This window comes from Symsagittifera roscoffensis, chromosome 4 (genome assembly GCF_963678635.1).
Source record: "Symsagittifera roscoffensis chromosome 4, txSymRosc1.1, whole genome shotgun sequence".
NCBI lineage: Eukaryota > Metazoa > Xenacoelomorpha > Acoela > Convolutidae > Symsagittifera > Symsagittifera roscoffensis.
Window position 1 is genome coordinate 4,708,963 of NC_087065.1, and position 14,471 is coordinate 4,723,433.

At 32.6% G+C, this 14,471-nt stretch overlaps 1 protein-coding gene across 4 annotated transcripts in view; it reads left to right on the top strand.

Annotated features, from left to right (window-relative positions):
• The first annotated feature begins 1,941 nt into the window (after positions 1-1,941).
• The window catches only part of LOC134843982 (uncharacterized), a 38,968-nt gene continuing 26,438 nt past the window's right edge, over positions 1,942-14,471 (top strand). Inside the window, exon 1 of one of the 4 annotated variants that reach the window (XM_063860402.1) lies at positions 1,942-2,089. The gene's annotated coding sequence lies outside the window, so the exon portion shown is untranslated. Of the gene's footprint in view, positions 2,090-7,383; positions 7,644-8,565; positions 8,702-14,471 lie in introns of those variants that run through there. The other 3 variants (XM_063860405.1, XM_063860401.1, XM_063860406.1) reach the window with 3 other exon arrangements.

Here is a 14,471-nt window from a genome sequence, read left to right on the forward strand (position 1 = left end):
TAACTAGCAAAGCAATGATACAGTGCTGATTTAAATTAACCGGACAAAACGCGTTGAACTTGAAATTTAAAACCCGTTTTTCTCAAAATGGGTTGAGCTTAGCAGAAAACTTATGGATACACAATTTTCTTAAAATTTCAGCAGAATTAACATGGTGTAATTTGTTTTGCGAAATTCGGGCCCAAAATTTTATCCCAAAAATGGAACATTTTGGTTTTTCTTAGCTAATCAAAAATTAAGCCGAAAATAGCCATTCGATCACAGACATAATTATATCAAAGTGAGCCCCTTACGTAGCCCAACAAACTTTTAGAAGGGCATACCCTCCAAAAAATTGTATAAAATATTTTATTTTTGTTTGATAGACAAAAAAGGTCGCTTTTACTAAATAAAATACCAACTTTTTATTTAAAAACAATTTTTAAACAATTTGCAATTTTTTTTGGAGAAAATACCTTTCTTAAAGTTTGTTGGGCTACGTAAGGGGCTCACTTTGATATAATTATGTCTGTGATTAACTGGGTATTTTGGCGTAATTTTTGATTAACTAAGAAAAGCCAAAAAATTCTTATTTTGGGGTAAAAGTTCGGGCCCGAATTTTGTAAAATAAATTACACCATATTGATTCTGCTAAAATTTTAAGCAAATTTTGTCTTCATAAGTTTTCACCTAAACTCAACCCAATTTGAGAAAAACTGGTTTTAAATTTCAAGTGTAACGCGTTTTGTCCGGTTAATTTAAATCAGCACTGTACAGTGCTAATTTGAATTATCCGGACAAAATGAACAAAACTTGAGTTTTCAAACTCGTTTCTCTCAAATTGGGTTAAGATTAGACAAAAAGTGAAGAGAACAAAATCTGCTTAGAATTTCCTCAGAATTAATATGGTGTAATTTTTTCTCCGAAATTCTGGCTTTTTTCATTTATTCAAGATTTACGCTGAAAATACTTTGTTATTTGATAGGAAAATTATATCACAAAAAGCGTCTTACACAGCCCAACAAAGTTTAAGAAGGGTTAAATTTCCAAAAACTAGAATAGGAGAAAATTTTTTTACTTGATAGTCAATAAATGTGATTTTTACTATATAAAACCCAGTACGTCTGTTTAAAAACAAATTTGAAACAATTTGCGCAAATTTTTGGAGATTTGAACCTTCTTAAACTTTGTTTTGCTGTGTAAGACGCTTCTTGTGATATAATTTTCTTATCAAATAACAAAGTTTTTCAGCGTAATTTTTGAATAATTGAAAAAAACCAAAATGACCCATTTTTGGGGTAAAATTTTGGTTGAGAATTTCGGAGAAAAAATTACACCATATTAATTCTGAGGAAATTCTAAGCAACTTTTGTTCTCTTCACTTTTTGTCTTATCTTAACCCAATTTGAGAAAAACGCGTTTGAAAACTCAAGTTTTGTTCGCTTTGTCCGGATAATTTAAATCAGCACTGTACCTTTCAAGAGAATAAAAATTCCACTCTGTTCCGTTTTTTACTATACAATGCCATAGGTCATAGCAAAAAGGGAAGAAATTTTTAAAGAAGGCAAATATTTTGGTAAAGTTTAAAAATAATGAAAAGTGTCATGGTTATCCGTGCAATGCCCGTTAAATTAAGAAAATGAAAGTCATAGAATCAAAAACCTTAAGCTTCCATTGATTAAGAGAACAGTTTTCAATCAACTGTTTTTGTTAGCTTTGGATCTCTTGCTCTTGAACCGTTCAATGTCTTTGCTTGTATTTGTTTTTTTTAATTTGAGGTTACATTACTTTATGATCAAAACAACCATTTAAATAAACTCAGTGTTCATTGAATAATATTTTTAAACAGCTATATTTCATCTTCAGAGAAGGGAACAAAAAAACTATATTTTGACATTATATATTGTTCTGCAATTTGAATTTTCGCGTTTGGGAAGCGTTCAAATTTTTTTTGATTTTTGAATGAAATGAATGTTTTTTTTGATTACCACTTTTTGGTGTTACCAACAACTATTTTAACAACGTCAAAGGGCAGTACAAATATTTGCTGCTGATTATTTTTTTCAAAAACCTTGGCAATTAATAACACGCGAGGATTTCAACTATGCAGGCAAGTCTAACTTGAAAGATAGGTAGAATTTCAGTCTTGCGAAGGTCTGGTTCTAAATACTTTACTGGTATGGCATATTTTTATCCGGTTTTCACTTAGATGTATTAAAACGTTTACTCTGTTGTGTCTTTACATGTCATTTTTTGTTGATATTTGGCAACTTTCTGAATGTTTTTGGAATTTTTCTTTGACTGCCTAAAATCAAAAAAGTTTTCAAAGTGTTCAATTGGTTCCAGTCGAGTTGGATTAGCTCTTTGCCGTCAATCATAATTATAATAAAAAGGGTTAAATGACACGACAGGTTAGCTGTAAAACTTTCAAAGTATTTCCTCGCCCCTACCAAAAAAAATTACAAAACTTCTGATTTTTTTCGTTTTTAACGAGAGTTTTTGGTTATCCTGGTTGAGCAAAGTTTCTATGCTTTCCTGCTAAGTTAACATTTGAAAAAGAGAATGAATACTTTGAACAAAGTTATTTTCTTTAACATGTGTCAAATTGGGTTTCAAAAAGCGTGCTTCGATCATACAACCTTAGTCAAGGATTCACTTTTGAGATCACTTAGTTCCAGTCTGACCAATCTAAAGGGTTTTTAAATGGTTATTGGTTAACCATTTCATTGTACAACTTCACCAATTTTGTCAGCAAACAAAAACAGAAGTCACAAAAACACCTGCAAAGCTCATGATTATTAAGTTGCCGTATCGCCATATGAAATTGAGCCCTCTTTGTTCTCGCACTGATAAAAGTATAGACAGCAGAAGTTATATACAATTGTTAATCAGCAATATCGGAGTCAAAAAATTATTTATAAAACGTTAAATCAGGCAAACTTGCCACGTGAGTTTTTGTTTTTCACGATTGAGATCTGTTTATAAAAAGAGCAGAAGCTATTTTTGTTTATAATAATTTGGCATTACTCGATAACGAATCATCGACAATTTGTCGGCAAAAATATAACTACTCTAGACCAAAGAACTTCAGCTGGTTTCAAATGTGATACATAAACTCATGTTGATATGAACCGAAAAAGGCTCTTTGAAAGCCATATTTAATATATATGAGAAGTTTTGCTCGAAACGGTTTTTTTAAAAATCGTGTAGAACGTTTTCAGTTGAAACAGATATAGCGGACAGTTTTTTCTAAAATATACCTAAAAAAACGGTGAAAAATTAAAGGCAAAAAGCTAGTTTTCATTTTCCATGTGATTAAAGCCTTTGTGCTGTCTGCTAGGTTAATATTGAAAAAAGGATATAACAGTGTACGAGACTAACACGTTTTTTTGCAAATTGATTACTGTGCTTTCTACAGTTTTTGTTACATTATAGTCTGATTATAGGTTCCGAAGCTTATCACCCAGTGTTTTTGATCCCCTTTTTCTTAACCCCCTCTCATATAACCCCAAAATTAGATAACCTCGGTACAATATAATACCAATTGTTAGAATCAAAGGAAACCTATTTCGGAAAAGGATTCGGAACAATATCGGCGGTAAACATCAAAGCTTTAATTGCACAATTTTGCGAACCAAAATGAATTAACATGCACGCTGCTAAATGAGTTTTAGATTGAACAGAAATGACCTTGCCGATAGTCTAGACTTTGATATGAACTTGAAAACGAGTCCGACCGACATGATTCAAATTAATTACCAAAACTGATTAAATTTTTCCAAAACTGAACTTGATCTTGAAAAAATTCCTGCCAATAAAAAGTTAACTGGCTGAATTTAAAAGAAATATGGAATCAGAACTGGTTGTGACCCAAAAGTTGATCTAAGCGGACAATTTGAAATTGAAATACCGATCAATTTAAATCAAAGTTATCTAATTTTTGCGCCATATAAACTTTGTCAACTTGTTTTTGAATTGTCGGCATACAACGCACTGTCGAAAGGGTTTGCCAGCCCCTAGTCCCAACCTAGCATCCCATCCAAAGGAGCGATTGTTCCATGAATAAGTTGCTAGAGACAGCTTTTTTCAAATGCCAGTCAAGTCAATGCGCCAGTCAAGTCAATGCTGCAAGGAGAAATTTTTTCTCAAAAAAATGACAAACAAAGTTTAAAATTGAAAATAAATACAAAAAACAATTAAACAAATTTTTAACTCAAGTTCGCCATAGCGCGAAAGAAATGCAAATCAGTTTTCTCTTCGTATACATGCATAATATTCTGCACTTTTTCGTTGAGCACCCAGTATTTTTTCTTTTTTGTAAATTGGAGCCCACTTGAGGCGTTATAGAAAATAAGTTTTTGGACGGAAGCGTCTTTTTATAGACTGGAATGCGATCCACTGAAGCATTACTGCATGGCATAATGCCAGCCCTCTACAGCATTTGTTGTTCTGGCCAAACCCGATGATACCGCATCCCTGAGATTACTCGATTCAGGACGACACTTTTTTCTGTTTTTTATTGGCAGAAATGCATATATGCAAGCCGGGGCTATTCCTGAAAGACTAACGTGTATAGAGTAATGTTGATTAAAAATTTTCAGTCAAAATTCCATCTGTCAACCAAAATTAAGATTTTTCAAGCACATGTAGCATTTCAGGGTCGCCGAAAAAAATAATCCTCTCGTGATCATTTTGACCACTGTCAAACTTTAAAAAATTGGGTATTTTTAAACTTCTGGTTGCTAGGGTGACTGGTAAGACTTCTTCTCGTTGCTTGCGCGCTCGTTGTGCGGTGCAAACTAAATTTTCTTTGGTTGGTAGGGCTAGTTGAGTGGCAATGTAGTCTGTTATGGGCTAAATTGCGGTTGCGATTGTGACGGTTGGGGTATTACTTTCCCTCAGATCTTTGATCTTTTTCAAAACTAGTCGAGCATCAGGTTTGCCCGTGGAAATATTGTGATTATGTTCACACCTCGTTTCAATATTTTTTTCCATACTTAATTGCTGCCACGTGGCATTTATGAGTTTGATACTTCGAGCAGTTCCAATTTGTAGTAGTCTTGTTTTTGCGTTTAAGGTAATACTCGTGGTCTGATACCACCAGCTTTTGTTTGTCTTTCGCAGATAACGTTAAATGGAAAAACGCTTCAAATATTATATCTGATCTGATACAGTGGTATAACAATGGTTAAAGAAACAGGCAGTATGTTTTTTTTTAAAACTCACGAACGTCTTTTGTTGCCTTCAATTTGCACTATATAGGTTATTTTTGTTTTAAACGCGTGAATGAGGGATTATTTCTTAAGCCAATCAAAATTCAATTGTTTTTGAGCGACAAATGCATGAAGTGAGTTTAGAATGGCTTCTCTGGTCTCAATTAGTACACCTAAGTGGAATACTACTATGCGTGTAAAAGGACTTAATAAAAGGAGTTAATTTGAAACAAATTATCGTCATCAAAATAGGGTTAAATTGTTATGGGGTTATCTTGTTACTGGCTTATAATATAGGAGGTGTAAACATAGGGGGTTAAATATCGTGAGGTTAAAGAGTGGGATACCTGACTATAAACGCTCCGTTTTCACAGAGTACGACACCTGACTATAAACGTTCCGGTTTCACAGAGTACAACACTGACAACTAAGAGCAAACTTCAGCACTTAATTGAGTTTTTGTCTGATTATCAAGAAGAGATTGGGCTTTAAAACATTGAAAAATTGTATCAAATTCATGTATGTGAGCCCAACTTACAACATATCATGATCTAAATGATATGATTGCTCAAATCCACGCTCGAATGACACCATTACGATCCCAGACTGTGCATTTTGCGAATTGCAAGCGGATTTTGCAGCAGGCCGAAATCTGATTTGCTGCGAAATCTAATGCTATTTTTTTTATATTCTTTGTTATTTTGGATTCCAGAAAATATATAGCTAAAACAATGTATTGCTCAAAATTTCTCCAAAAAAACGGATGAACTTGCGGGATCCGCAATAATTTTTGTGGAATCTGGAATAATTTGTGGAATCGACAAACAAACGTTACAGGTATTTGTACGCGGAATCCACGGAAAAATTGTGAGTGGACTCCGCTTATATTTTGGAACATGTTTAAAGGCTTGTCTCTGGACTCCAGAGACCTACAGACACCAAATTGTGCGCCTATCTAGTACACAGTTTGGCTTCTCAATGCTACACTGTCTTAACTGCTACATCTGTATGATTAAGTCTTTTTTTAATTACTGAATTTTGCTGCGGCGAGTTGCGAAGCTTAAAACAGGCAGCTCTGTATAGTTTCTCACAATCTAGTTAATTTAGAGCAAAGCTCCATATGCTAATCGAGATAGTTTTTCTGCCTCTAAAAATTTCACCTGGTACTACTGATGCAGCCGAAAAAGCCAGTCTGTGGTACACCTGAAGCTAGAGATCAATCATGGCAGGAGATCAAAAACGCAAACAAGACCGGACAAAAACTTCCTACTACCAATATTTTGTTCTGTTTAAAAAAGTTTTCTGTCTGTTCATTCGGAATGCATTTTAAATTACTAAACTCTGATATCTTTTACATGACTAAGCACTGAAATAATCAAATTTGTTTATTTTCTTTTCATATTTATTTTTTATGAGCAATATTTATCATTTTTGGAAGATTTGAAAACATTTTTCTAACTTTCATACGCCTTTTGGGTTGCAAAATTAAAAAAAAAATAATTTTTTCATTTAAATCGCCAGAAATCAAAAATTGCTTAGAAATATGTTGTTTTCGAGGTCGACTCGAATCATGTTTTTGAAGCAGCATAAATTTAAATCTGTGATTTTTGAAATAATATGTCATCTCTAGTGTTTAGAGAAGGTGTGAACATTACATGAAGTTCATATTGCAATTATTGTAGGGAGAAGAAAACGATAAATGTCACTCCATTAGTCAAACGGGTAATTTATTCCTTGTGAACCAGGGCTGCCTTTTCTTTTATTTGGCAAACAGCAATAAAATGGCTACTTTAGAACACAGATTTGTTTTTATAAACATAGCTTTATAGGGGTGGGCTATGCTCATGAAAGAAGGTCCAAAAGGCCGAAAGTATGCAAGCAACCAGTGTTCTTTCAACAGTTCAAAACTTACTAATTTTCCCGTTTTTTTCGGGTTTTTGAAATACCAAAATTGTTTGCTGGCTAGCACAATTTTTGGGGAATTTTTTGGCGTTTCTGTCATGAAAAAAATTCACAAAATCTCACGCAATGTGTCATACTTTCAACTATTCAATTCTGATTGGCTAATGCATCTTCCTTTCTTTCGGCCATTTGGTCCGTCGGCCATGAGGAGGGAATGCCCGGTCTAATAGTGCCAAAATGGAGTACGTTAACAGTTAATGGAGTCCCTTTGGTCATAAAGACGGAACTAGTGGCCTAATAGACATTTCCGCTCCAGCCGCTTTTCTGATGCACCGGCTGAGAGAATTTACACTTTTTAATTAACCATTTAGACATAATTTATTCCTTTATTATAATCTGCTTCGCACCTCCTTTGTTTTTTATCATCATTCAGTGAAAAAAAAACTGTACTAATTTGACGCAAGTAGAAAAACCAGCTCTCTCAAAATCCATCTATTGTTTCATCTATAATTTATTCTTAGCCGATCTTTTAAACGTCTGAGCCGGTTGGTCAATCATTTATTTATTCTTGAAAACAGTTCAACTATAAAAGTGTTGTCAAAGCATTTTTTGCGTTTTCACAATTTTTGCATCTGTAATTTTGACGTCTAGCTCTCGTCAACCGAGAAGCTGCAAAAATCCAAAAAAAAAATTATTTTACTGATGAAATATATCAATTAGTGAAGTAATAATAATGATATAGGTTTTTTGAAGTACCATATGATCATTGAATTGGAATAATCGAGTTTCGTTTTTAGCACACAGACATAATATTCCCTTAAACCTGTACTCAAAACCAAAAACAGTTCTTTGGTCACTTACAAAAATCGAATGATAGTAGAATTTTAAAGCAGTTTCGCACTTCAATTATATTTGGACCTATCATTCGTTTTTCCGATTCTCCAGATCTGAAAAGCGATTGTTTTTTTGACTAAATTGTCAAGTCACCGTTACAGTGTGACTAAAATATGTTGCGGGCTTCAGACTATTTTTGTTGCGGGCTTCAGACTATTTTTGTTGCGGGCTTCAGACTATTTTTGTTGCGGAGTTTAAGACAACGACAACATAATCATGGTTGACTTTCGCTGATGGTAGTAGCTCAAGGAAATTTAGGGTAGTATCATAATAAAGACCTAGATTAGTTTTTTTTGCCCCAAAAATCAATCAGCTCAATAATGATTTTTTTGGGCTAAAAATGATGGGGGCAGTTCTGGGAACAGCGGACTTGTGCGTTTCAATTTTCGAAAAATTTCTGATTGTGCACAAAAATTGATTCGAATTTTTCGTTTTTTCGAATTTTTATATACCTGCATCCTCTCTCACCTCATAAATTTTTTTTTGTTTTGAAACGAAACAGGAATTTTTTACTGCAGAAATCCATATCATTGAAATTGTTTGCTTAGATTACCGTGATCAGATCAATCTGTGCTGCTTAAACAGCATCCGCTTATCCTTTTTTTAAAATCAAAATAAGGCAAGAATTATAACCTTAATTCAAAGTATTTATCTTCTTCATCGTTTAGTATCCGAAGTCATTTCAATTTTGGTAAATTTGTTTGATAATTAAGGTTGGTTTTGTTTTTTCTGTAATTAATGAAATCAGCACTGCAGCTGTTTTTGAACAATTTAGGTAGTTTAGAATGGTATTACACGCGTTTTGATAAAAAATAAAGCCATATTGTCCAGAGTTGTTTGCATCTTGGATTGTCTAGTTTACTCAATTAGTGTCATCTAAGTTTTTTGGAATGGGGGCTCGCTAGTCGATCTAGAAGGGTTATTTTTAAGATCTTGCCGAAATCTTGCAACATTCTTTGAAAGGCGATGCACCTTTTTAAAAGATCTTGCAAGATCCTTGCAGGGTCTTGCAGGATGAAATTCTTTCAAGATAGACCTTTTTTGGCAAGATCTTTTAAACACCTGGGATTTTTGGGCGAAGGCGAAAAAACTTTACGTGCAAAGACAACCTGAAGCTTTTGTGGCAGAAGCAAGCGTTACCAGTTAGTTCAAATAATTTAATAAAGAAAATAATAGATCAAGAAAAATGATCAGCGCTATGCGTAAGGTAAGCAGTTTAAATTGCAATTTCTAATCTCATCTATCTCAACTCAGCATATAAAAAATCTCACGCTTACTGACACCGTTGATCGAAATTTTGATTTACTTTCCAAAAGTTATTTTTCATCCAGTAGAAATGCGAAACAAAACAAATATTCCAAAAAAAAACTTTTGAAATTCTTACTTCGAATTGCATAAATTATAGTCACAGCTGCAATTTTTTAAATTAGCAAAAATGAACTTTGTGAATTTTTGTGAAAAAATATAACTTCTCGAGAACATTTTCAAAACATAAAATCAGAAGTCTTGTAGACTTATGCCAAATAGATCTCCATAGCTTACTGGTGGCCAGGAATAACCAACTTAAAAAATTATATTTTTTTTCAGTTGATTATGTTGCAGGATCTTGCCAAAATCTTGCAGGATTCTAGTAATCTTCCCTCTTTAAAGATTCTTACAAAAAATCTCCATCTTGCAAGATTGCCCTCATTTGCAAGAATCTTGCAAAATATTGCAGAATAAATACTCCTGGATTGACGAGGGGTATGCCCGCAATTAGTTTTTTAAGTAAACTATCTAAAATCATGAAATCATCATCCATTTTGCTTCAAAAAATATGAATATATTTTTTGTAAAAATCTACGTGTGTTTTTACTTTCAGTCTAACTGAAAGTATTAATGCATGCAGTTCAGATTCTTTCAAATTAGCTGAAAGCTTAAAAAAATAACAACGTCAACGTCACAGTGTTTTTAACGTGAGACTTCTCATGCAATTTAGGTTTATTTCGTGGCTTTAAAAATTTAAACACTTAGGCCGTTTTTTCCTCAACACACAAAACTGTTTAGAACATTTAATTTCCCTCAAATCGACGTTCATTGTTGGTACCCGAAACTCAAAAACCGTCTGTAAATTTCGCATATGGTTTTGAAATCCCACGTTCAGAAACTTTTTTTATTAAATTAGCAATTGCTTTTTTGTTTACATCAAAATGCTGTGCTTCTATGATAAATCAATATACAAATATAATTTTACGGATTTCTTGACAGCTCGAAAAATAATTTCAGTCAATCGATATTAATTGTCTGTGGGCATAATTTTTGATTTTTGTTCTAGCAGCTAACATCCGAGCCAAAAAACACTGTGTTAGTAGTGTTATTGGAAAATTATAATGTTTTAATTATGATTAAGTTCTTATGATAAAAAAATAAAAACAAAAACATAGCTTCGCGTTTGTTGAGTCTTCGCTAGAAATGGAGCTATCTAGTATATATTTAACGACACCACAAAGAACAAAGCAAAATTTTGCATTTGTTGAGTCTTCGCTAGAAATGGAGCTATCTAGTATATATTAACGACACCACAAAGAACAAAGCAAAAGTAAAGTACAGTTGACAGCACTTTTTCAATAGTCAGAGTACGCTAGGATTCAATACTCAGGAATTCAATCCCTCCCTCCCCTAGGATTCAATCCCCTGACGACCTAGAAGGTCCCTCATGGATGTTTAAGTCATCCTTTTATGGTTGACCCCACCTAATATATAGTAGTTTTGAGAGCTGGAAGCGCGCGCCAAAAATGCAATTATTTGGTCAAAACTTTACAAAAAGTGCTTAGAAAATTTTTTAGAGTTTCTTTCAAAAATTTGTCTTGGGAGCTGAACTTTTGGCCAGAATAGGGTATCTACAATAATGCAGTTTTGATTGACCTCAAAACAGTTGATAAAAAAATCGACCATTTTTGAAACTCAAACTTTTTTCGAGATTATCCTAGATCAATCCCTGTACTGATGTATATCAATCAATTGCCAAAATTTAAATTTTACCGATGCTGCTTCTTTTACTTATTATTTAGTTTTTATCCGTTTCAAAAGCAAAATGTTTAAAATAGAAATAGATCGACAAATATCTTTCCTTTGTATGTTTTGAATTTGGTCCATCCTCTTTTTTATCATGATACACCAACTTCAATGAAGGAAACAAAAACAAAAGCGCCAAAATCAAACGTTAAACTTTAAAAAGACTGCTCGCATCAGGGTGAATCCCTGTATATTCCGACTGCCTTTTAAGGTCTGTGGAACAGTAGTAATATGAATAATAAATGTAATTTAAAAAAAAAAACGAAAATTATTTTGAGATTTTTGAGAAAATAATCCGCCCATACGCTATATAAAGTACAAAGTGATAGATTTTGCTCCTAGTAATAAATTAATTATGGCAATTAAGCTTCCCGCAACCAGTTTAGAACGATTTCTAAGACTGATTAAATCTCGGCTTACGCGTTAATAGTGCTAATTATATTGCGTATTAATTGTCCCAAATTGGCCCCACAACTTTACAAAAAAAATCAAAGGTGAAATATTTTTATAAAATAAGACTCTGCACAACATTACTTTTTAAATGATATACAAAACTCCGTCAAAAATGGGTTTTTAAAAAGTCGGAATTTGTTTGAAGAAAAAAAACACGCCGAGCACAAAAGTTCCGTTACTTTCGTCACGAAAGTCGGAGCAATAATTTTTTCAGGTTGTAAATTGATCCTTTTTCTATACTCAGTAATTTCAATGAGATTTTTAAAACTAGGTTTCAGAGAAACTGCAACTAATTTCCCACATGCTCTAATAATTTTTGGCAACGTTTTTGAATATTCGGCAAACTTTTGATTGATAGATGTGTTTTACCATGTTTTTTTGCCCATGTGAAGATCACCAGAGTTCAATTAGAACATCAATTTAAGAGTATATCATTCTTTTTGTTGAGTATGACACGTTGCAGGAATCTATTGATTAAATTACTTGGATTAAATCTGTTTTAAGATAGGTGAAATTGTTCATCATTTTTTTCATTTATCCGCCCGCAACCCCGTATCATTATAATTTGCATATAGGTTTCATAGATGCATTATAAAGTTAAAATCAAGGTTTTAGCCATGATTCATCAATGACACATCACTGTAATTTGCATTCTTGTTTCTTTGATGAAACATAGATGTACATCCTTCCTTAAAGTGAGAAAGCAACATGAATCAAATATGAGTGAAGAAATAAGAGATCTAGGGCAAGGGGATTAAATTTTTGATAATTTTTGTAGCTTAATCATACTATGTATGATATTTTGGAATTTCAGGTAAACAAGGTGTGTACTCAAACATATTTGGAGCCTTTTCTAGTTTTTTAATTTAAAAGTTGAAAAAATTGCAGTTTCGAATTACCAACGTTGAAATGGCACAAAAAAGGATCAATATTTAATTTTGAAAGTGGATTTTTTTCTCTAGATTTTCCAGCGCACTTGAAAATTAACTTATTGATCCGCTTTTAGTATTTTGAACTCATTGCATCAAAAAATTAATTGTCAATCAAAAATTTTCATGAAATTTAAAGAGCTTTAAGGCCATCTTTTTAAAATTCGAAAGGTAAAGATTTTTCAAAAGAGATGTCTGTGAATTCTTGGCACTTGTCAAACTTTCTGCGGGCTATGTTTTTAAGTATTCAGGTTGTAAGTCAGGGCAAAATCATCATGGCTCTAACTGCCCTATAAGGTCGATGAAAAAATTTTAAACTTTAATCACAAAAACAAAATTTCCTTATGTGCCATTTCAGTGCCATTTTATTTCGTCTAATGGAGTGTCGAAAACTCTTTACCAAGGTCAAGTACCAAAAAACTGGATCATTTTCTTTGCTGTTTTGCTGTTTGATGACAGTATAGGGCATAAAATTTTTTTTAGAAATAGTGCATTGATTAATTTAAAAAAACTAAAGAGGAATTTGGCAGTTGTAAATCCTATAAAGAGATTTATTAGTTTAAAACCAGAATTTAAACAGTTTTTTCACTTGAAGAAACAGATTGAACGTTATTACGGACAATAATTCAAATTTTTCCGAGAACAGCTGCATCAATCAAGTAAACAAAACGAACTCATAAGGCACCTCTTCAAGCGGTGACAGGAACCGAACCTGTTGATTTGCGCTCATTGAGATCCAGCCGCATAGTAAAAAAATCACATCCCCTTGGCCATTTTTTATTCTAGCTGTATACAACAGATAGTTTATTTTAAAACGACACGAATTAATTTCAAGTACTTAACATGATTTTTATACAACAAAATTTACCTGTGTCATCTGCTCCAATTCACAAAACCAACCATTTTGTATAGACTATTAAACAAATTAGTCTGTCTCCAACTTCTATCTCTAAAAGCTTGTAACAGCTCTTCAGGTCCACCATTTGACCTGTCCACTTAGTGGCCATCTCCTTATTAAAAAGATCTCTTTCATCAGGAGCAATTTGTCTCAGAAATCCAAAACCGTGACTTTCTCAAACACAAATATTGAGCTAAGAAATTGAATTAAAAATGAAAAACATAATTTTTTTTTTGCTTTTATGAAAACTAAAACATCTGACTCAATACAAATGCGTCTTTTAACTTATAGAAATTTGAAGGTATAGACCACAAAGGCATAAGAGTAAAAATTTCTGTTTTTTTTAAACTTTCGGTCTAAGTTGTTTTCCATAGCTTGAATAAAGTTTCAAATCGTTCAGAACAGTTCTCATTATCTTGTTTACCAAAAAAAAATTCAAAAAAATCACATCACTATATAAGTATTGTACACCCAATAATTGAATCACTACAAAAAATAAATTGATTTTCTAAGGAAACTGAAAAAAATATATAAAAAAAAACGAGATTTTTTTGAATCTTGATAAAAAAACCCCCATTATAGTTATAGTCAACTATAGAGTGGTATATTGATATTTTTGCATTTATTCATGCAATCATGATTCCTTTTGTATTAGTCAAACTGGAATGGATTTAAGCGTGATAAGTGGTACGTTTACGCATCATAAAACTTGATACTGATATCAAAATATTGTAAATTTTTGCTTTAAGAAAACTATTTCACAAAACTTTAAAATCATATAGCGTATGATTGCTTTATTTTTTCTTAAATAATTGAACTCGGAAACTGCACAAAAACAAAACAAAAAAATAAAAAAAATTTAATTGAAAAGTTCTTATCCATTTCGTTTAAACCAGCTGTGTATGGAGACTTTTTTATTTAATTTTTATTTTGTTATAGAAACTTTTGCTTGAATTTTCTTTTAAACGTGAACAATTCTTTCTTAACCGTCTTGTTTTCTCATTTAATCACGACCGAAGTTCTTAATCGAATCTACTAATAACTGATGCTAGTCAACTAAATTCTAGCAAAATAGACATAAGAAACAGGACTAGTTTTCAATCCGTTTGTGGTACCGTGTAGTACTGCTGCCACAGTAACCTTGGAGAA